Source organism: Pinus tabuliformis, chromosome 9, assembly GCF_031772625.1.
Source record: "Pinus tabuliformis cultivar Carrire ecotype Pingquan chromosome 9, CPIR1, whole genome shotgun sequence".
Lineage (NCBI taxonomy): Eukaryota > Viridiplantae > Streptophyta > Pinopsida > Pinales > Pinaceae > Pinus > Pinus tabuliformis.
This window is the reverse complement of record NC_142307.1, coordinates 1,422,782,526-1,422,808,224: the sequence shown is the minus strand read 5'-3', so window position 1 is coordinate 1,422,808,224 and position 25,699 is coordinate 1,422,782,526.

Here is a 25,699-nt window from a genome sequence, read left to right as displayed (position 1 = left end):
TTCTACCTGGTCGCTTGCAAGTTCTTTGCCATTTGTTCATTCTCTACTAACAAGAACTTGACATTCAAGATTGTGGTTCCTGCATAAGCCATAGTGGCATTGGCCATGGAAAATGGATGATTTCTGGCATCTGACACTATCACCCTTTCCTTTATAAATGCAGGTGACATGTGATCATCCAGGAAATGCTTTCTCTCCGCCTATACAATATTTTGTTGCAACTCATCAAATGATAGATTGTACACACTCATCACTGGATCATCATCAAGGAGTACAGCCTCTCCTTGCTCGCTCGGGACTGGTTCTTACACTAGAGGTGGCGAAGACTAAGAGGTGGCATTGGGTTCTCTCAGCATGAGATTAGTGTCTTCATTTCATGGCTTCTTCTCTAACTCCATGTTTTCCTTCTCAATCAACTCCTCAATCTACTAAGCCATTTCTTGATCATGCATCTGTTCATTGTCTACCTCAGCTGCTAGTTGTTCCGACTCCTCAACCTATATGGGAATTATTTTCTCTGTCATTGCACCTTTCCTTTCTTCTTCCTCATGTTTCTACTTTTCTTCTTTCTATTCTTCTCAACTCTTGTTCCTCCTTCAGCTTCTTCTACGTCTCCTACAAATTCAGTTCTTCTACCTGCAAGCTCTACTTTTTCTCTTCTTTCATTCTGCTATCGGTGTCCTCTGGTTCCTTTTGCTTCAGCTGCCAAAGCTTCCTGCATGAAGGTTGAATAAATTTTTACTCTGCAACTTTCTTCTCCCTGTATTATGCCAACAACTTCCTCTTTCCATGATCTTGTATTGGAATGCTTCCTTCTGCTACTGATGCTGGACTTTCTTCCATGTTAGTGTTGACTCATTTTCTATGGATAGTTGAGTATCTACATATATTGGAAAGTTAACTGGAACTTGCTCAACTGCTTCCCCAGTACTACTTCATTTGTTCTTTCTTAAAGTAGCTCTCTTTGGTGCCGTGGTACAATTACTGCTGGAGAGAAGTGTTTCACGAGTGTGGTACCTGTGGGACAGAGAGGAAACTCATGGAAAGAAAACATTAACTCTTACAAATCTAACTTCACAACATGATCAAGAAGCAATCATGGCATATAATGAGAGGGATTTCACAATTTTGACCAACAGGGGTGACTAACTGACTGTGGTAACTACACGCTATGTAGTCCCAGTAGGCAATGTGAAAGCTTGATGACTGAAACTGTGCAATTCCCATTTTAGTCTGGGGAAAAGCCTAGGAGAGACTATGCATTTCGCAGTCTCAGTGACCAATTTGGGAGACTGGCTCCTAGAACTGCACAGTGTGCAGTTAGAGCGATTCTAGGACATCCATTGTGCAATTCCATAAGCCAAGGCAAAGGCCTTGAGCTGCTAGATTTCACAGTGCATGCAGGTGAATGTGAGATCCAGGAAAGTGAGCCTAGATCTACCCAAGGGGAGTGTCCAATCAAGCAAATATGAAGGATGGTGTGATGCTGAGTGCAGATATGATTGAGTGATGATGCATGCAAGTAAAAAAAGTGCAGGGATGATTCAAACAGAAGGAGAACGAAGCATGTGGAGAGAGTCGACGCAACAGTGACCGTTAGTGAAAAGATAGGGTAATGCATGCAACACTTCGGAAAGGCAATGCAAAACTTGAAACAACACTTCTACAAGCTAAAGCAAGTTAATACTCCAGCATTAACTCAATAAAAAAAGTGAAACAAAACTCTCACAAGCTAAACAAGAAAAAAGCGACAAAAAAGGCGGTAAAAGACGATAAAAGCTAAACTCACCCGGACAAGTGACAACAATGCTCTAAAGGTTCCTTGATCTCTTCAAGCATGCTAGATCTTGATGATCAAGTATACAAATGAGCTCTAGAGGCATATATTACATCAAATTGAGCAAAATTGGAATTCATGACGTGCATGCCTGAGATCAAGGACAAAAGTGACACCTAGTGGAAACTTCTAAAGATAGCATTGTTCCACCTTCGGAAAACTAATAATATATCCCTACTTCATAAGGATGATTTTTTCTTTTCCAGGAAAAGTTGTCATGCATTGCCAAGAGAGATTGCACAGTTCCGAGGAGAACTTGGCAACTCACTGGTTCATGCATCGGGCAACTACTGAGGGAAAGCTTTTACACAATTGCTAGGTTGAGTGGCCCTAGCTACCCATCATGCTCTATGAATTTTCCCAGCTGAAGGTTGGGTGTAAGCTAGCTCTGCGCAATTTTGTATCTGAAGGCTCATTGGTGGCTTGGACTACGCAATTCCCAAGAGTAAGGTTGGTTGCCCTCAAGGATTGTGTAGTTCTCTAAGGCAGGCTTAGAACTAGGTTGAAACCAAGTCAAGAGATTGTCTTGTGGGTTAGATAGTAAATCAAGTGAGAAAACACAAGTCATAAGAAGAAGATAAATCTCAATAAAATCATAAGTACCCAGGCCAGTGTAAGATGAGTTGCTATGATTTTAGGAGGGAGGCTCTAAAACAAAGCATAGGCAAAATTTTGGAGGGTGGTTGTAGCCACTACAACATAATGGGAGTAATAATGTTATGGAGAGATTCTCCCTCTGAATGGGAATCCACTTCAATAATCTACATTCATGCCATCAACTTGTCTATAATGTTATCATGCATCAGCAAATATATTAGATCATAAAGTCAGACTATATCATATATTCATCATGATCATATCATGTTCGCAGCTACTTCATCATTGCATCAATTTGTTATCAAGGGTTAGTGTCAAACAACTAATAGGATTAAACTTCAAGAATCATGTTCACAACATTACTTCTTTTTCCATCAATTCAGGGCATTCAATTTGGCCATATGTCATGCACATCAAAACATAACTATGGTCAACAAAAGATCATGAATATCAATCTCAGTGTTATACTTCTATCATCATTGCTACTGTTAGCGCTTGAAATTTCACCTCAGGCTGAGAAAGATAAACCTCAAGGCTACATCAAACCATTCAGCCTCGTAGCTAGCCCTACGGGGCAGGAGAAGGCTCTCTCCGGTCAATCTCGGTAGATTTTCAATAGGATGAGATGAACAACAAGGTAACACTGATATTAGGCTAGTAAAATGATTATAAAGGTTGATTTGGGGATTTTTGGGGTTTTTTGGTGGCAAATTGAGGAGCTGCAATTTAGGGTGCGGGGATTTGACACAGTTTCTGCAGGGGGGTCTTTGGGGCAAGGTAGGAGCTTGTGTAGATGTCTTTAGCTGAAGTGGATGATCAGGAAGAGAGATAAGAAGGCTAAAGAGAGCAAACAATGGATTTGAATTCTCTTTAGACAGTAGAAAACATAGAAATTAAACAAATTTGAAAGCAGAGCATGGCAAGCATGAATTCTTACTTTAACACTTCATTTGTTTAATGTGCAGCAGTAAAGAAAGGAAATGAATCACATAACAAGCTTACAAGAACATTTAGAAACACACCATCAACACATGAGTCCACAAGAATCCCAAAGAGGACTGCAAAACCCTGGTCTTCCTTAGCCAAAAATTGCAGAGATACAGTGAAAATATACAATGATAGCTTCTCCCTCAAGAGTCCAACCTTCCAACCCTTGAAAATGACTAAGAAAATACATAATATAGGCAAGCCAACCTCTTCCCTTGCCTCTAGGGGTCGAGCTCATCCTTCTAGGAGCTGTTTGAACCACTTCTAAACTAAGCACTACAAAATAGGCAGTCAAAACAACTTGCCTCTATAAACTTGGAAACCAGTCCATACAGTCAATTTTACCCTTTTACATGAGAGAAACTTATAGAAGAGTAAAAAAATGGTAAAAGTATCCAAAAAGTGCCACAAGTACAGACAAAAGGACCACCATCGACCTCAGCAAGTCAAACTGGAGCTAAACTGCAAATTCCGGGCTGAACTGGTCAAATCTGGCACAAATTCCTCAACGGGTCGCGCACATCATCCTCAACGGGTCGCGCCCTTTGGAGCCCTTTTTGGAGGCCTTCTCGGTGTCAGAATGAGGTGCAGGATAGCTTTTTGGAAAGGTATCTGAGTCTACTTTCCAACCCAACTGGAATTTTTGCATTTGGAGGTCATTTTCCTAGTCAAACGTCAATTCTCCCAAGACTACTTCTGCAGCTCAAAAAAGGGGCAGAAAGTCAAAATTTTGCTATATTTTGACCTTTTGGAGGCCCAAAACTCCATGAAAACTCAAGGTAATGCATGGGCATATGTAACTTTGCATGAAAAATCCAAAAATGCTGAGTTTTTGCAAAACGGAGCTACGATGACAAAGGGTCTCACCGGGGGTGAGACCCGTTGAGAAGCCAAAACCTGTAAATTTCCCAAAATTACCCAAAATTCTCCAAAATTTTTGGGATTTGTGCTGTAGATGATGCTAGTGAGTGCCATGATCTTTGAGTGAAGCCTCAGCCAAGATACGGAGGGGATTTGGCCTCCTTCTCTGTTTTAGTGCCTTCGGTCAACCTCCTTTGAAAAACTTTCATTTTAGCCTTACAGACATGCATCCTTGCCCAATAACCTATGATGACCGTCCTTTCCACCCTTATGAGGCCTCCTCTGTACCTCAACCTCTGTAGATGACGAATGGTCATCACTTTGCTCATAAGTTTCGGTTTCTGACATGGTTTAGGAGCAAAGTGGACAAATTGAACTGCTGCCTCTGCCTGCAAAAGTACTGAACTCTATGTTGTTTCAAGGGGAAAAAACATGAGGGGAATGTTAGGGGAGGGAACTTCTTAACAAGGAATGGGAATATATGAAAATAATAGGGAATTTCAAGGGAAACTTTACAAATTGTCATGCAAATAGGAACACATTTTAACATTGGGAAATCATTTGCAAAGAACATCTCATATGGGACAAAAACATGTATGATAGTGAACATGGAAGGGGCATACATGTATCAATAGGGACATAAGGACACCATACACCAAGTTTACTTATAGGAGTTCATGTGTATCATAAGGCAAATTTTTTGATAAGGAGTACATGTACATTGTTTTAACATAGAGGGAAGGTTTTCATGTACAAGGGGATGCCAAGGGCATGTAGGGGTTATGTACATGACTCTAGATATACAGCAACATTTATTTTCACATGACTCTTTTCTTTATTTGCAAATGCATCTTTTTTTTTTGTTCTATTTTTGCATGTGTATGGTAGAGGGAATTAGGGTTTTGTGTGCTTGTGAGAGGGATAGGATTTATAGTTTAGGGATGGGGAAAAAGTTTACATTTTATGTACAAATAATATGGGACAGAGATGAAAGCATGACTGTGAATGAAAGGGGAAAAGAGGGAAGGGGCCAAATGGGACAAAATCACTTGAAACAGTCACAAAACCCTAGCATTTTACAAACATTAACAAGCAGCCATATAAGTCTTTTCATTTGCATGATTTGAGGTTAAAATCATAGCATGAGGGCTTACATCCATCACCAACCTCCAAAACAATGTGTAAAGAGCCTATCTTGAACAAATTTGATGATTTGGAGGAAGATTGGGCAATTTTTTTGAAGTTTTCAGCAAGACAGCTCAACGGGTCGCGCACCTTGCCCAACGGGTTGCGCACCTTGCCCAACGGGTCGCGCACCTCTGGCTCAACGGGTCGCGCACCTTGCAGGAGGCTTTTGGAGGCCTTCCCGGTGTCGGAATTAGGCGCAGGATGGCTCGTTGGAAAGGTCTTTGAGTCTAATTTCCAACCCAAGTAAAATTTTTCAATTTTGAGTTGATTTGACCTGTCAAAAAGCAAATCTCCCAAGACTTGTCAAAAAGTGCCAAATGAGGCTGCCTGAAAGAAGAGTGCTGTTGCAGTCAACTTTTGAATGCCTTCCTCAACCCAAAATTGAGCTCATGATAGCTCATTGGAAAGCTACTTGTATCTATTTATCATTTTACACATCAAGAAAATCATTGGGCCAACCAAGCTAGGAGAAAACTTGATTTTCCCAAGGTCACTTCAGAGGTGTCTTTGATTCTCCTGAGGCAACGGTATTCTTGACATTTTTCTCAAACCATGACACCTGTGAAAAACGTGAAGGAGGTTTTTCTTCCTTGGCATGTTGTGGACAATAACCTCTCTCATTTTTCCAAAATTCATCTTTTATTGCTCAGAAACATCATTTGAGTGAAACTTGTCCCGATGTGTGAAGCAAGGAATTTTGTCGAAATGGAGCGAGATGAAGGGGATAGGGGGCTTCTAAATTCTTGGGGAAATTTTTGGGAGTGGGGAGGGATGTTAGGAAGCAGGGGAAAGTGGAATCTTAGTGATTGGGTGAGGGGAAGGGGTCCAAAAGGGAAAAACACAGGCCCAACCTAGAAAATTGCCAGGTTGTAGCTAGAAACTAGGGTTTGTGGAAAAATGAGGAATTTGGCGGATCTAAGGGATGGGAAGTGTTTTATAAGGTACTTTAAGGATAGGGGAAGGTGTATGAACATCAGGATATGAGTTTTGCTGATTATTTAGCCGCCCAACAGAAATTGCCTTTAAAAACCCTAGAAGAGGGAAATGACCTTGCCTAGGCACAACTGAAGCATGAATAAGTTGTAAAAAGACTCATTAGACACTGACATGATAATGAAAACCCTCTGAATGATGATAGGCTCAGCTGAATGATGACATGGACTGACATTTGGGCAAAGCCTAGACCTAATGCCTAGTGACCAAATTTTGCTTGAAGACTCACTGAAATGACAAAATTTGACCTTGACACTCTGAGACCACTTTGTAAGAGCACATTTGATCACTGGAGGAAGGATGGAAAGACTGACACTAACATTGGCTCCAATGGGGATGGTAGCTCCTTGGAGGTGCCAAGAACGACAAATCTCTGAGAGAGCAGACCAGTGCTTTCAACCATTGGGCGATGGAGTCAAAAACTCAAGCTAAAATGCATGACTGAAAAATGATGACTTGATAACACAAATTGACTCTCACTCAACTAAAAACTGACTCAACACTTAAACACAACCGACAAACTGAAAATGATGCTCAAAGGGGAGCTTATTCATCACAACCTACTCTAACAGTTTCATTCATCACCTGGTCAAGTGAAATGAAACAACCAATGTAACCAAGTAAGTATCCCGTCTGCTGTTTGAATTCTCCACAAGTGCTTGCTTATGAACAACAAGAGAGAACTACTGAAAGGCAACTCCCATGACAACTTAGAAACAGATCCGTGGAATGATATGAATTCTCTATCCACCTCCAAAAACACTGCATAAGGATCTTGAAATTCAAGCACACTGGAACTTAGCTCATCCAATGGATTACTTCTCGTTTCCTCATATGAATGCAAATTGTGATCTGAGCCTTGTGACGAGACCTCTGCTGAAAATGACAAAGAAACTGACTGTCGGATCAAATTCATATCAGCACATGTTTCAAGCTCACATGTGGTCAATGGAGAAAGACTTTGACTGCAAACCTCATCCAAAACATCAGCTATTGGATCATGAAAAACTTGAAAAGACTGCTGCAATGTATCCATTGAAAATGTATGACATCCTTCTAGCTGTTCATCTTTTTCTTGAGAGATTTTATGAAGATTCTGCCTTATAAACTGAAATGCTTCGAAACAAAAGGGTATAGAATCTTCCTGTATCATCAAACCATCTTCCACAGCTTCATCTGTAATCTACCCTTCAATTTCATTTGGTGGCTGCGTCTCGTCCTCAACATTAACACTGAGAGATTGCTGATTTGTTATAGGCTGTCCATTTAAAGATTTACTATACAACCTCCCCTTCAAAAACTGAAATGATTAGAAACAAAAAGGTAGGGAACCTTCTTGTATCATTTGATCAAATATTTCAACTTCCATGCCTTCACCTGCAACTTGACAACCAATGGCATTTGGGGGCTGCAAATCTGAATATGAGAAGTCTTGAACAAGGTTTTTATTGCCTTCAGGATGGTCTAGATCAAGACTTGTTGACAGCTGATTCCTAATTTCATGGAAGTTGTCTTTAATGAACTGACATGAATCAAAACAAAAAGGTAAAGATCCTTCACTTACTTCAAAATTTGCTGCACTTTCCTCGTCACTGTCATAGCTGATATGTGATGGCTGAACATTGTATTCAAGCTGCTGAAAATGAACTTTTTCCTTCCACAAACTAGCTGCTTGTTTGATTGCAAAATTAGCCTCTGTTTGGAGAACATAATCATCATCATACTGATCAAAACGAGGCAAATCATCACTATAAAACACATCATCAAGCATGCATGTCATATCAGCAGATCTCTCTTCTCCAAGGTGATCTACAAAACAATCATTATCAGATCTATGACAACTAGGATAAGAAACAAAATGTTTTGGATCAGCAACTTGTTCTTCTTCAATCAGCGCGCCATGAACATAATAATCATTCCTTGAGTTGATCTTGTCCATCATCTTTTCCACTGCACTTACCAAAATGTCAAGCTTTACCTCTAGAGATGTTGATTCGGCCAGATCTATGTTTTTCATCTCTTCTTCCTTCATCCTTGCCCTTCGGATCAGCAGATGTACCTCTACATTCACTGCACTGTTTTGCATCTCGTGAAGTGTTGCAATATTCTTTTCTCTCAGCTGAAACTCCATCTCCGGATCAAAGGCGCCCGGATAGTGTAAGAGAGCAGATCTAGGAGTAGGCCTTATATCAACTGGCATCGAATAATAAACTTGATTAAATCTGGCCGAAATCTGTTGTACTGTCTCACCTGGCAATCTTTTCAGCTGGTTATACTCTTCTACAATCAAGAAAAGGTTTTGTCCGATCATCCATCTATCGAGAAAAACTTTGACAAACTGTTGGAAATCTGAGATGCTCGCATGAGGCAGGGCTTTGAACCAACTCTTCACTTTGGCTTGCAAAGAAAGAGCAAAAAGCCTTATACTAACATCTTCATCATCAACTTCAAAAAGATCTAGAAAATTCTCAAAATTCTGCACATGTTGCTCAGCATTGACATTCTTACATTCACCGTCAAACCTCGGCAAGTATAGATCATAGTTTTTGGGGAAAGCATGAAGAACAGGAGGTAAAACAAGAGGTTTATACCGATCTGGGATTTTACAAGGTGTAGGGGTATGTACAGCAGGTATAGAAAAAGGATCTTGATCAAGCTCAAAGGCATGCAAATCTTTGGTATTCACAATCTTCAAAGGGAAAGAATCAACTGCAGGACTGGGATCTCTTCTCAAATACAATATACTTTGCAAAGCCTTCTTGACATTCTTGGGAAAAGAGAAGAAATAATTTATGACAAAGAACAAAATGTCTTGGATGAAATTCCAACTTGAGTACCTGATCTGTCCATGTTGTCCTTTCATGTTTTTGTTGGTCGGGATCATCCTCCAGAGGAGTCTTTGGATCTGATCTCAAAACTGATTTAGAGTCGCCAAGTGAATGATTTCAGCCTTTCAAGTGTCTGATCATTGTTCACCATCAACAATCAGATCTGAACTTGATACATGTACTGGGGTAAAATACAAATGAAGTGGTCGTATTCACAAGCTCACGGAGATTGACTGAAGCAGCGTTTATCTACTAACGCTGATGTAAAACAAGAGCGTTTTCGAAGGCTACCTGGCGTAACTTCAGGCTCCGTCTAAGACTTATGAAATAACACGACAATGAGAAAACGTTTAATATGTTCTCCCCAGTATGGTCGCCAGTATGTTAGCGCTTTAAATTTCACCTCAGGCTGAGAAAGATAAACCTCAAGGCTACATCAAACCATTCAGCCTCGTAGCTAGCCCTACGGGGCAGGAGAAGGCTCTCTCCGGTCAATCTCGGTAGATTTTCAATAGGATGAGATGACCAACAAGGTAACACTGATATTAGGCTAGTAAAATGATTATAAAGGTTGATTTGGGGATTTTTGGGGTTTTTTGGTGGCAAATTGAGGAGCTGCAATTTAGGGTGCGGGGATTTGACACAGTTTTTGCAGGGGGGTCTTTGGGGCAAGGTAGGAGCTTATGTAGATGTCTTTAGCTGAAGTGGATGATCAGGAAGAGAGATAAGAAGGCTGAAGAGAACAAACAATGGATTTGAATTCTCTTTAGACAGTAGAAAACATAGAAATTAAACAAATTTGAAAGCAGAGCATGGCAAGCATGAATTCTTACTTTAACACTTCATTTGTTTAATGTGCAGCAGTAAAGAAAGGAAATGAATCACATAACAAGCTTACAAGAACATTGAGAAACACACCATCAACACATGAGTCCAAAAGAATCCCAAAGAGGACTGCAAAACCCTTGTCTTCCTTAGCCAAAAATTGCAGAGATACAGTGAAAATATACAATGATAGCTTCTCCCTCAAGAGTCCAACCTTCCAACCCTTGAAAATGACTAAGAAAATACATAATATAGGCAATCCAACCTCTTCCCTTGCCTCTAGGGGTCGAGCTCATCCTTCTAGGAGCTGTTTGAACCACTTCTAAACTAAGCACTACAAAATAGGCAGTCAAAACAACTTGCCTCTATAAACTTGGAAACCAGTTCATACAATCAATTTTACCCTTTTACATGAGAGAAACTTATAGAAGAGTAAAACAAGGGTAAAAGTATCCAAAAAGTGCCACAAGTACAGTCAAAAGGACCACCATCGACCTCAGCAAGTCAAACTGGAGCTAAACTGCAAATTCCAGGCTGAACTGGTCAAATCTGGCACAAATTCCTCAACGGGTCGCGCACATCATCCTCAACGGGTCGCGCACTTTGGATCCCTTTTTGGAGGCCTTCTCGGTGTCAGAATGAGGTGCAGGATAGCTCGTTGGAAAGTTATCTGAGTCTACTTTCCAACCCAACTGGAATTTTTGGATTTGGAGGTCATTTTCCCAGTCAAAAGTCAATTCTCCCAAGACTACTTTTGCAGCTCAAAAAAGGGGCAGAAAGTCAAAATTTGGCTGTATTTTGACCTTTTGGAGGCCCAAAACTCCATGAAAACTCAAGGTAATGCATGGGCATATGTAACTTTGCATGAAAAATCCAAAAATGCTGAGTTTTTGCAAAACGGAGCTACGATGACAAAGGGTCTCACCGGGGGTGAGACCCGTTGAGAAGCCAAAACCTGTAAATTTCCCAAAAATACCAAAATTACCCAAAATTCTCCAAAATTTTTGGGATTTGTGCTGTAGATGATGCTAGTGAGTGCCATGATCTTTGAGTGAAGCCTCAGCCAAGATACGGAGGGGATTTGGCCTCCTTCTCTGTTTTAGTGCCTTCGGTCAACCTCCTTTGAAAAACTTTCATTTTAGCCTTGCAGACATGCATCCTTGCCCAATAACCTATGATGACCGTCCTTTCCACCCTTATGAGGCCTCCTCTATACCTCAACCTTTGTAGATGACGAATGGTCATCACTTTGCTCATAAGTTTCGGTTTCTGACATGGTTTAGGAGCAAAGTGGACAAATTGAACTGCTGCCTCTGCCTGCAAAAGTACTGAACTCTATGCTGTTTCAAGGGGAAAAAACATGAGGGGAATGTTAGGAGAGGGAACTTCTTAACAAGGAATGGGAATATATGAAAATAATAGGGAATTTCAAGGGAAACTTTACAAATTTTCATGCAAATAGGAACACATTTTAACATTGGGAAATCATTTGCAAAGAACATCTCATATGGGACAAAAACATGTATGATAGTGAACATGGAAGGGGCATACATGTATCAATAGGGACATAAGGACACCATACACCAAGTTTACTTATAGGAGTTCATGTGTATCATAAGGCAAATTTTTTGATAAGGAGTACATGTACATTGTTTTAACATAGAGGGAAGGTTTTCATGTACAAGGGGATGCCAAGGGCATGTAGGGGTTATGTACATGACTCTAGATATACAGCAACATTTATTTTCACATGACTCTTTTCTTTATTTGCAAATGCATCTTTTTTTTTTTGTTCTATTTTTGCATGTGTATGGTAGAGGGAATTAGGGTTTTGTGTGCTTGTGAGAGGGATAGGATTTATAGTTTAGGGATGGGGAAAAAGTTTACATTTTATGTACAAATAATATGGGACAGAGATGAAAGCATGACTGTGAATGAAAGGGGAAAAGAGGGAAGGGGCCAAATGGGACAAAATCACTTGAAACAGTCACAAAACCCTAGCATTTTACAAACATTAACAAGCAGCCATATAAGTCTTTTCATTTGCATGATTTGAGGTTAAAATCATAGCATGAGGGCTTACATCCATCACCAACCTCCAAAACAATGTGTAAAGAGCCTATCTTGAACAAATTTGATGATTTGGAGGAAGATTGGGCAATTTTTTTGAAGTTTGCAGCAAGACAGCTCAACGGGTCGCGCACCTTGCCCAACGGGTCGCGCACCTCTGGCTCAACGGGTCGCGCACCTTGCAGGAGGCTTTTGGAGGCCTTCCCGGTGTCGTAATTGGGCTCAGGATGGCTCGTTGGAAATTTATTTGAGTCTAATTTCCAACCCAAGTGGAATTTTTCAATTTGGAGTTGATTTGACCTGTTAAAAATCAAATCTCCCAAAACTGGTCAAAAAGTGCCAAATGAGGCTGCCTGAAAGAAGAGTGATGTTGCAGTCAACTTTTGAATGCCTTCCTCAACCCCAAATTGAGCTCATGATAGCTCATTGGAAATATATTTGTGTCTATTTATCATTTTACCCATCAAGAAAATAATTTGGCCAACGAAGCTAGGAGAAAACTTGATTTTCCCAAGGTCACTTCAGAGGTGTCTTTGATTCTCCTGAGGCAATGGTATTATTGACATTTTTCTCAAACAATGACACCTGTGAAAAAATTGAAGGAGGTTGTTCTTCCTTGGAATGTTTTGGACAATAACCTCTCTCAGTTTTCAAAAATACATCTTTTATTGCTCAGAAACATCATTTTAGTGAAACTTGTCCCGATGTGTGAAGCAAGGAATTTTGTCGAAATGGAGCGAGATGAAGGGTATAGGGGGCTTCTAAATTCTTGGGGAAATTTTTGGGAGTGGGGAGGGATGTTAGGAAGCAGGGGAAAGTGGAATATCAGTGATTGAGTGAGGGGAAGGGGTCCAAAAGGGCAAAACACTGGCCCAACCTAGAAAATTGCCAGGTTGTAGCTAGAAACTAGGGTTTGTGGAAAAATGAGGAATTTGGCGGATCTAAGGGATGGGAAGTGTTTTATAAGGTACTTTAGGGATAGGGGAAGGTGTATGAACATCAGGATATGAGTTTTGCTGATTATTTAGCCGCCCAAGGGAAATTGCCTTTAAAAACCCTAGGAGAGGGAAATGACCTTGCCTAGGCACAACTGAAGCATGAATAAGTTGTAAAAAGACTCATTAGACACTGACATGATAATGACAACCCTCTGAATGATGATAGGCTCAGCTGAATGATGACCTGGACTGACATTTGGGCAAAGCCTAGACCTAATGCCTAGTGACCAAATTTTGCTTGAAGACTCACTGAAATGACAAAATTTGACCTTGACACTCTGAGACCACTTTGTAAGAGCACATTTGATCACTGGAGGAAGGCTGGAAAGACTGACACTAACAGCTACCATGCTTTTCAATATCAATAGTATCAAGTTATCATGTACTAGAATCAAAGTGCTAGCCTTCTTCAAGGGATCAAGATATTCAAAATGATAGATGTTAGCCAAACATCAAGTATACCACTATATCAATGATCAATATTAAGTAGCTTCATAGAATCAAGAAATTCATCATGTCTAAAGGATAAAATACTTGCTTACTACTAAGTGCATTGTTTCATCATAGGAACCATGAATCCATATCACTTTCATATGCATGCATGAGCCATTTGAGAAGGATACATTCTCATCGTAACTTAGGGATTACCTTGTCATCAATATTTCATATATAACACCATACATACCTTGCAGTGTTAAGATACATGTGCACCTTCTTATTTTACATAGGAAGCTTGTAACGCTTTGTCACCTTTTGTAACCCCCCTCGTGAAAATTCCATGTAATAAAAGGTAATAAAGGGAAAATAATAACCACGGTTGATGGGACACTTATTCCAAGATGAACGTTGGGAAAGGCATCCTAGTGTGGGTGTTCATTGGTTTATTAATGGCTTTGGAAAGGGAAAAAAGGCATTTTTGTCACAATTATTTATGAAAATAATGGAAATTAGGAGAAAATGAAAGTGAAAGGTCACATGTCGCATGTGAGGAGGAAAATGAAGGAAAATAATGGAAAATGAAGAAAAGAGAGGCCCCATTGATGAAAATGCTTCTAAGAATCAGTGGGTAACCTTTTGTCAGTTCATTTTTGGAGCTCTCTCATTATTCTCTCTCTCTCACTCTTGGACACTTAGAGTTTTCTTGGAGCACTCTTGGAGGGTGTGGTATACTTGGATTTTTGGAGCAAGAAGGAAAAGGAAGAGTAGGAAAGCATAAGAGGACATCAAGATCAGCAGCTACAACGGGTTTTACTTGCAGGTACTGAGTTGCATGTATGTTTTCCTCACTAGTTTTGGCATGCATGGCATATGCATGTGGTTTATTGGTCATGATATGTCACTGGCATGGAGGATTGCCTGGATTGACAGTGGATTTGCCTGGCCTTGCCATTTCCTAAATAGCCATGGTGATTGTGGATTCATTTCTTTATTTTTCTAGTTTGCTCTCATGTTTCCTTAGTTTGGGTTGAGTTACTAGTTCCTAGAGCGGTTGGACAAACGCTCTAGAGCCCTGTAACAGCTTGGGTTGAGTTACTAGTCCTAGAGTCTTGGTTGTACAAACACTCTAGAGCCACAGTTGGGTTAAGTTACTAGTCCTGGAGCGTTGGTTGGACAAATGCTCTAGATCCTAGTATAAGCTATGGGTTGAGTTACTAGTCCTGGACCCTTGGTTGGGACAAACGCTCTAGATCCTTGGAAGGCTTGGATAGAGACCAATATGATGATGGTTTTGTGATGTCCAACTGTGAGGTGGCATCACTGTTTGATTGGTTGAGGTGGTTGACCTCTGGAAGCCCTAGATGGCTTTGAATTGATGTGTTTTGTGAGATCCCACATTCATGCTTGGAATATGGCATGGGGGTGAATGGATGAAGAGATATTTGGCTCATCCATTCTATAGTTGGGTGGAATGTGGTAGTCCCATCTCGAGTTTGGATTTTGCATCATCAATATGAGGTTATTTCTCCTTGTATTTCTATGAGTATTATATTGGTTTATATGTGGATCATATGGTTGTGGTTTCCTTGGTATTTATGTTGCTATTATGATGGTTATGTATATGTTTTATGATAGTAGCTATGTATGGATCTCATCATGTTTTTACTTGTAAATGAATGAACAATGTATCTATGACCTAATGGATGAAAATGCAGCGAATGTGTTGAGGCATCAATGTCTCTTAGAAATTCTCAGATGAGTATGAGACCCTTATGCTTAGAACTATTGTTTACACCTGTATATTACATATTTGCGATATGTTTAATGAAATGCATATCATGGCTAGTAGGATTCCAGTCAAGGGCTTGTTCAAATATTTTCATTTGCATCATTTTTTCATTGTTATCTTTCTTTTCCAAAGTTGTCATTCAATTCTGAGTAGTGACCTGGGCTATGGGCCTAAAAAATTGTCTCAAATCTAGGGGATGCTAGCATGGCATTGGGAAAAATAGTCTTTGGATGTTGGCATGCCTTGACATGAGAGCGTCCAAAGCCTCTTGGACGTTGTCAAGCCCATAACATGGGAGTGTCCAGAGGTCAAGAGGTCTAAAACCTCAGTGGGACCCAAGGGTTGGTTACCATAAGTGTTGGGATGGTTCTCAAGGGTCTTGTAGCTAATGTGGAAGGTTTTTATGATGTGTTTCCATTGATTCCATATCCTTAAGCTCACCTAGGAGGTTGAATCCAATCATAGTAGCCTTTCGTCACATGTTTACCCCGGTTGGCCGGTTACTTGGGTAGATGTGGGAGGAGGGTGTTACATAGTGGTATCAAAGGATGGTTCACCCCTCGAACTGGATGGGTTGTGTGTTGGTCATGCATTCATGTTGGTTGCGTATATGTTTCTTGTGTTGTAGGGCCATGTGCTTGTTTCATTTATATGGTATGGGTTATGGTTGTAGTGATGTTGCCATGGGAAGTTTATGGTGTTGTTGTGGAGTGTGTCGTCATGAGTGTGTGGTTGATTACACATGTTAATGTTCACATGTTGCCAAGTGTACATTGATGTAGTGGTTTTTTTCATGCATGACATCGTGGTATGTGTTATTGATAAGGTCATGCATTAATGGCTGGACCCTAGATAGAATGATGGTTACATGGTTACATGCTTATGTGTTATGTTCCTATATGTTGTCATGGTTATGTTATACATGTATCACGTTGATTTGTTGATCTTGCAGATGAGGTATCCTCCCCGAACTATGATAAGGTACATTGGTTTGTTGTGATTTGGTTTAGATGACATGATATACCTTACGGGAAGAATATCAAAATGGCTAGCAAGATGGTGGACTACAAAGACTCTCCCTATGGATCAGATGAGCAACATGGTGCTGGGAATTCTTCCAATTTGACAGCTACACTGAGAATCTTAAATGAAGAAATAAGGAGTTGTAAGGAAAATAATTACCGAATCATATATTCATAGGAGAAACTTACAGAGGTAAATGCAGTGATACTTCGGAGTTTGTCAAAATTGCTGCGACAGGGACCACTTCAGATCATCCATGAGGAGGAGGACAAAACTAGTGGGGCATATGGTAGTAGGCCGCATGGTGGTCACAAGTCAGATAGAGATGACACAGTTAGAGATGGAAGATTGTTGGATACTCTGGATAGGAGAGGTGATAGACACGGGTATTATTCTAGTTCTAGTTCTGACGGACATGAGGATCGACATCGTTATCATCCTTACACGAGGAGCGATAGGGGGTATTTTTCAGATGAGTTTAAGAAAGCAAAGCCACCTACATTTGATGGAGAGATGAAGAAATCATAGGATGCAGAGGCATGGTTGCTTGGAATAAAAAAGTTCTTTAGGTTGCATGATTACTCAGACAACATGAAAGCCAAAATAGCTACATTCATTCTTAGAGGTAAAGCAGACATTTGGTGGGAAGATGTGAAGAATGTCAGAGGTATACATGAGGAGGACTTGACTTGGAATGAGTTTGAGCATCTATTCAAGAAGAAGTGCCTATTGGAGAGATACTTTGATGACAAGGAAAAGGAATTCTACGAGCTAAAGATGGGGTCTATGATAGATGAGGAGTACACTAGCAAATTCTTGGAGCTACTAAGGTATGTGCCTTACCTCAAGGAGGAGAAAGCCAAGATTAATAGATTCACTAGTGGGTTAACAATGGAATTCAAAGATAGGATTGATTTTGATGAGCCTGGATCATCGAAGGAGGCCATACGAAAGCTAAAGCATTTCTATGAACAATCAAAGCGCAAGTCTGAGACTCAACCAGACTAGAAAGGTAATTCAAAGAATAAGGGAAAATGGGACAAGAAGCAAGTAAGACCTCAGGATTCAAGTAATAAAGAGAATATTTCACCACCTAAGAAGTTCAATGCATCTAAAAGGGGACAAGGACTTTGAATAGAGGAGCAGAATAAGGAGCTCGTGTGGTGTTGGACTTGTGGAGGGGATCATCGCTCGAGAGATTTTCCGCAATACTAGGGTGGTAGGCATTAGATATATAGTGCGCAGGAGGTACAAACTTTTGGGGATGTTGGTTAGAGTTTTCCTCATATTTATCCAGCATTGGATAACAAACACGTAGACCATCAGACATCTATCATTGAGATGGATGGTAAGATTTGTGATCAATTTATTTCTATTTTGATTGACCCTGGATCTAATTATAGCTATGTTAGTCCTGAGTTGGTGGATAAGTGTGGTTTGAGTAAGGAATTGAATGCATTATCTTGGTTAGTGCAGTTGGCTACAGGTACAAAGAAGTGAGTTCATCATTGGGTAAGAGCTTGTGCATTTTATTTGAATGGTATGCCTACCGCAGCACATTTGAATGTATTACATTTGGGATCATACAGTATGCTGTTGGGCATGGATTGGTTGTACCTTCATAAAACCAAGGTGGATTGTTATGACAAGGTCATTGAGTGCCTGGATGACAATGGGGAACCAAGGGTCTTACAGGGAAAGAAGAAAACCACATCAATTAGGAAAGGGTGTGTGTTATTCACAATGCACATTTATAGTGACATAGGTAAGGAAGTTGAGGATACAGATGTTTTGAGTAGGTACCCAGGTCTACATTAGTTCCAGGATGTATTTCCTGAGGATATTTCAGAGTTTCCACCTCACAGGGAGGTACACTTTTCCATTGAGTTGGTGCCAGGGGCAGCTTTGGCATCAAAGGAACCCTACAGGATGAGTAAACCTAAGTTGGTAGAATTGAAGTTGTAGTTGAAGGAAATGTTGGATAAGGGATACATTAGGCCAAGTGTATCACCATGGGGTGCACCGGTACTGTTTGTGAAGAAGAAGGATGGTACTCTCAGATTATGCATTGACTACAGGTAGTTGAACAAAATGACCATCAAGGACAGGTATTTGTTACCGAGGATTGATGACTTGTTTGATCAGTCGAAGGGAAATAGTGTTCTCAATGATTGATCTAAGATCCAGATATCACTAGGCACGCATAAAAGAGGTGGACATTCACAAGACAGCTTTCAAGACTAGGTATGGCCATTATGAGTTTGTTATAGTTCCATTTGGTTTGACTAATGCTCCAGCTACATTTATGTGCTTGATGAATAGTGTGTTGCATACGTATTTGGATAATTTTGTTATTGTGTTTATTGATGACATATTGGTATATTCTAAAAATGAGGAAGAACATGTCGAGAATTTAACAACAATTTTGAGGTTGTTGAGAGAGCATCAGTTGTATGCTAAGCTTTGCAAGTGGAGTTTCTTTCAGACTAAGGTACACTACTTGGGACATGTTGTCTCCAAGGAGGGAATATTAATAGATCCAGAAAAGATAAGGGCCATCATGGAGTGGGTATCTCCTAGAAATGTAGATGAGGTGAGATCCTTCATGGTGTTGTCAGGTTATTACCGGAGGTTCATCAGGAACTTCTCACAAATTGCTTATCCTATCACATCATTGCAAAGAAAAGGTAAGAAGCTTGAATGGACAGAGGAGTGTGAGGCTAGTTTTGCTCAAGCGGTTGTTGATTCATGCACTACTTTTAAGGATTGCATATCCGGACAAAGCATTTGTAGTATGAACAGATGCATTCAAGAAAGGAATGAGTAGAGTCCTTATGCAGGATGGACAGGTGGTATCCTATGAGTCGTGAAAATTGAATGAGCACGAGAAAAACTACCCCACACATGACCTTGAGTTGGTAGCGAGCATACATGCATTGAAGATGTGGGGGCACTATCTTCTAGGTAGGAGGTTTGTGTTGATGAGTGATCACAGTGGGTTGCGGTATCTATTTGACCAACTGAACCTGAATGTAGGCATGCTCGGTGGTTGGCCACAATCAATGAATTCGATTTTGAGATCAATTATATCAAAGGTAAAGAGAACATGGTGGTAGATGCTCTTAGCAAGAGGATACAGGTAAATCCTTTAGTAGCTATGAGTTCTTATGGGACAGAATTATAGGATAGGATCTTGCAGGCAGGTCAGTAGGATGTCAGGTATATGGATATTATGCACAAGTTGCAGTAGAGTACATGTACAGGTGGTGGTACAGGTACAAGTACAGGTAGTAGTACAGGTACAGGTGGTGGTACAAGTGCAGGTGCACAGGATGTAGACTATTGCCTTATAGAAGATGGATTGGTTAGATTCAGAGACAAGATATATGTGCCATACAGTAGTGAGCTCAAGAAGGTGATCTTGAGGGAGTTTCATGTGAAACCATATTCAGGTCACCTAGGCTATCAGAAGACATTGACCGCAATGAAGAAAGTTTATTATTGGTTGAATCTAAAGAAGGATGTAACAGAGTTTTTGGCTAGGTGTTTCGATTGTCAATATATGAAGGCAGAAGTAAGAATTAGGTGGAATGCTACAACAGATTGTGATTCCAGAATGGAAATAGGAGGTCATTTCCATGGAATTCATCACAATTTTGTCAAGGATAGTGAGACAGCATGATTCCATCATGGTTGTTGTGGATAGATTGACAAAGTTTGTGCACTTCATTCCAGTGAAGTATACATTCTCAACTAGTGATGTAGCACATGTATTCATCATAGATGTGATCAGATTGCATGGAATTCAAAAGAAGATTGTGTCAAACAGGGATGCAAAGTTCACTTCCAAGTTTTGGGAGGAGTTGTTTGTAGGTTTGGGCACAGAGTTGGCCTTCAGTACAACATCATCCACAAACCGATGGATAGGCAGAGAAGGTCAACAGGATATTGGAGGACATGTTGAGGATGTATGTGATGCATCAGTAGAAAAAGTGAGAAGAGTATCTTCCACTGGTAGAGTTCACTTACAACAATGGGCATCAGGAATAGTTGAAGATGAGTATGTTTGAGGCATTGTATGGGCAGAGTTGCAATACTCACAAAAGTTGGATTGGTCTAGTTAACAGGGTGTTGATTGGACCGAACATGTTGGCGAACATGGAATGGGAAATGCAAGTAATCAAGAAGAATCTGAAGGCAGAACGGGATACGAAAAAGAGTTATGCAGATCAGAACATGTTGTTTAAGGAGATCCAGGTTGGGGAACAAGTGTACTTGCGCATCAAACCAAAGAAGAGCTCCTTGCGAATTTGATCATGTGCCAAGCGGGCACCATGGTTTCGTGGACCCTTAAGTATTATGGAGAGGTTTGGGCTAGTAGCCTATCAACTTGCACTTCCGCTGACAGTGAAATTACATGATGTTTTCCATGGGTAATTGATTAAGAAGTATGTTAAAGATGTTGATCACGTTATATACTGGTCTATATTACAGGTGGAACCAGATGGAGAATTCCAGCCGAAGCCTCAGTGTATATTGCAGAAAAAGTTGTCAAGCTCCGGAATTAAGAAATCAAGCAAGTTAAGGTGCAATAGAAACACTTTGGGCCTGATGAAGCTACATGGGAGATGACGGATCAGATGCAGGATATGTATCCTTCATTTTTTGCCAGTTGAGGCAAAGTTGTTTTAGTATAGTGTTTTTGTATACGTCTTTGGTATATGTTTTGGTACATGTTTAGTGATGATTGATATATGTACATATGTATATGGATGTAAATACCACCATGAGCTATGTTATAAAGCTCCAATAAGTGGTATGTGTGTCATGCCATTATGATGTTATGTTTGTTATGGTTTCATGTTGGTTTTCTTCTCAGCAGGTTGATCATTGTAGATACTACAACTAGTTAAGTTATAAAGCTCCATCGATAGTATGTTTTGCTTACAGCAGTCTTGTGGTTATAGGTATTGTTGAACACTGTGGACAATGTTCCCCTTCTGTAGCAGCCTTGGTGAAAATTCCATGTAATAAAAGTTAATAAAGGAAAAATAATAATCACAGTTAATGGGACACTTATTCCAAGCTAAATGTTGGGAAAGACATCCTAGTGTGGGCGTTCATTGGTTTATTAATGGCTTTATAAAGGCAAAAGGGAATTTTTGGCACATTTATTTATGAAAATAATGGAAATTAGGAGAAAAGGAAGGTGAAAGGTCATAGGTTGCATGTGAGGAGGAAAATGAAGGAAAATGAAGAAAATAGAGGTCTCATTGATAAAAAGGATTCTGAGGATCAGTGGGTAACCTTTTGGCAGTTTAGTTTTGGATTTCTCTCATTATTATCTCTCTCTCACTCTTGGACACTTAGAGTTTTCTTGGAGCACTCTTGGAGGGTGTAGCATACTTGGAGTTTTGGAGTAAGAAGGAAAAGGAAGAGTAGGAAAGTGCAAGATGACATTGAGATCAGCGGCTACAGTGGGTTTTGCTTGCAGGTACCAAGTTGCATGTATGTTTTCCTCACTAGTTTTGGCATGCATGGAATATGCATGTGGTTTATTGGTCATGATCTATCACTGGCATGGAGGATTGCCAGGATTGACAGTGGATTTGCCTAGCCTTGCCATTTCCTGGATAGTCATGGTGATTGTGGGTTAATTTCATTGTTTTTCTGGTTGGTTCTCATGCTTCCATGGTTGGTCGAGTTGAACATGGTAGTCCCATCCTGAGTTTGGATTTTTCATCATCAATATGAGGTTATTTCACCTTTTATTTCTATGAATATTATATTGGTTTATATGTGGATCATATGGTTGTGGTTTCTTTGGTATTTCTGTTGCTATTATGTCGGTTATGTATATGTTTTATGATAGTAGCTATGTGTGACTCTCATCATGTTTTTACTTGTAAATGAATGAACAATGTATCTATGACCTAATGGATGAAACTACAGTCAATATGTTGAGGCGTCAATGTCTCTTAGTGATTCTCAGATGAGTATGAGACCCCTATGCTTAGAATTGTTGTTTACACCTGTAGATTACATATTTGTAATATGTTTGACGAAATTCATGTCATGGCTATTAGGGGTCCATTCAAGGGCTTGTTCAAGTATTTGCATTTGCATCATTATTTCATTGTTATCTTTCTATTTTGAAGGTGTCATTCAATTCTGGGCAGTGACCTGGGCTCTAGGCCTGAAAAAGTGGCTCAAATCTAGGGGACACTAGCACCACACAGAGAAAAATAGTCCCTGGACATTGGCATACCTTTTCATGAGAGCATCCAGAGCCTCCTAGATGCTGTCAGGCCAATAGCATGGGAGCATCCAAAGGTCAAGAGGTCTAAAACCTCAATGGTACCCAGGGGTTGGTTACCAGAAGTGTTGGAATGGTTCTCAGGGGTCCTGTAGCTGATGTGGAAGGTATGTATGATGTGTTTCCATCAATTCCATCTCCTTAAGGTCACCTAGGAGGTTGAATCCAATCATAGCAGCTCTCATCACATGTTTACCCTGGTTGGTCAATTACTTGGGTAGATGTGGGAGGAGGGTGTTACACCTTTTCATCAAATACCTCTTTCTGCACTATCCATGATCCTCATGAAGGGTCCACTTGTCATATCTTATCAAGAAGTTAGAAGCATCCACATAGTCAAATATATATGCAAGAAGTATAAGTAATAATCAAATCCATAAGTCTAAACAAAAGTAAATACATAAAGAATCATCATAAATCAAAAAGTACTTATCTTCAATGAAAGGTGATCATCTCCCTCTTGAACCAGCCTTCAAGAACCATCATTGTCTACTGTCCATATAACAATGTTTCCTTTACTCTTTCAATCAATTTTATCCACAACCAGGACTAATATAGACTATCCCATCTGGGGCTTCATCAATTATGTCACAAGTGCTTGAGCATCTTCACATTAACCATGCTAGGGATTCTCTCAAGCCCTAGCCTCATAATATCCATCAAACCTTAATACACAAATTTCCTAAGGTTTTATTCCAACCCTAGAATTCTTTTAGGTCTCCTCTATCTTCTCTTGGTTCTATCAAAGGTGTCTCCATGGGGGTGATCTCCATGACTTTTCTTTTGCCAATCTCTAATACCATGTTAATTTTTCATAGGGCTATATCGTTCTTTTCTTTGATAATTTAATGTCTTTATTAACACCTTAAGTTCACCCCATAACATCATAACATTATTCAGATTTACATTATTATTCAGCAGCATATGCAACTATGTAGAAAGAACAATAGCATCATCATCAATGCAGTGGAACATAAAGGAACAATAGAAGAAAATCATTCACACATAGAGACACCAGGATTGGTCAGAGACCAAGGAAAAAATCACTATGGGGAAAACCCTTTCAAATTCTTCTTCTTCTTAGATTGTCATCAAATGATTCAGCCAAAGAGAGTACATTGATCCATATCTTCATCTATGTAACTAACCAGCAAAAGCAACTACAACATCCATAAATAAACCAACCATAACTTATACTCAAAAATCTGGTTCTAAAATTTGTAATGAATTGTCATTATCTGCAGTCAACTACCAAACCCTACGGTCACTGAGTGAAATCTTCGAACAAATGAGATCCATCATTTAGGTTTCGGTCACACGGAGGAGTCATGTGAGTGACTATAGCAGCTCAGTCGCACCCTTAAGCCTGGCATGCGAGAAACTCCGATTCTGAAACCCTAACTCTTAGTCGCATGGATGGAGAGTTGTATGTGCAATTGGAAGGGTCCAATCAAATGGATGAGCTTCTCTGCGAGCTACTATGGTCAACTTCTTCTTGTTTTGTACCTATGACTATGGCCCAAAACCCTAAAACTGAGATCTGAGCTTCAAACCCTGCAATTTCACCTAAGAACAAACCTTTTCCTTCGCGGACGAGCCTCAGACCTATGCGAGACAAAAAACAAAGATAGAAGAGTGTATCATAATGATTTCCAAATGAGGTAGAGTTCAATTGTATTTATAACCTTCCAAGGGTGTCCACTTCGCTTTAGGGTCAACCTTGTCAAATATGCACATGTGGGTTTTTCTTCATAAGTACACTTTCCCTTATCTGATTTGAGTGATATTTAGGTCGATTTTGGTCGTCTTGAAAAGAGAAAGTCAATGCAATCATCATCTCTATAAAATGAGTTGTCCAAGGTTGAATTTGACCATAGTTTCATATCTTAACATTCTCAAGTCTTGGGACACATCTCCTTTCTTAGTTTGAAATGGCTAGCCAAAGGTGTACTAACTAGTTTTCCATTCTGCATATTAAATCTTTCCAACAACTTTTGTATGTACTTACTCTGAGAAAATGTTAATTTGCGATTTTTTCCATATGTAGTAATTCTCATACCAAGGATTTTTTTTTCAGCACCCAATACTTCATTGCAAATGAATTTTCCAATTTTCCTTTGAGCACATTTATTTCCTGCATGTTAGACCCTGCAACAAGCATTTCATTTACATACAATATTTCATCAAAGTATGTACCTTTCTTGTGTGCAAACCCCTTCACAAAAAGTCTAGCCTTGTACCTTTGTTTACCTCCATCTTCTTCCTTCAACAGTAAACCCATTTATTCTACAATGTTGGTTTACCTACAGGTAACTTGAATAAGCCCCAAGTCTGTTTATGTATCAAGGATTCCATCTCTTCTCTCATGGCTAGCCCCCACTTCTTCTCGGTTTCTACTTGAATTACTTCTTCATAACATTCTGATTCACCAGAATCAGTCAATAATACAATATAATGAAGGAGAGTATAGTTCAGGGGGTCTACTTGTCCTAGTAGATCTTCTAACACCACTTTCAGGTGTTTGAGGTTCCTATTGTTGCTGTGGTAGTTGTTGTTGTTGTGGTTGTTGATCATTATGATTTTTAGGCACCTTTACATTTTTTGTGATCTCATCAAGCACTATGTATCTTTTGTTTTATTCTTCTTGTTTCTTTCCCTATATCTGATCCTTATACAATACCTTTTCATTGAATATGACATCTCTTCTCCTAATGATTTTATGGTTTTCATAATCATATAAGCAATAACATAAATATTTAACACCATATCCAATAAAGGTACATTTCTTTGATTTTTCCTCAAGCTTTGTTCTATTGTGTTTATTAATGTGGACAAATGACCCACAACTGAAAGTCTTTAAAAATGAGTAGTTTACCTTTTTATCTATCCATGCCTCCTCTAGAATACCACCATCAAAGGAACTTTATGGCCCTTTGTTTATTAGATCAA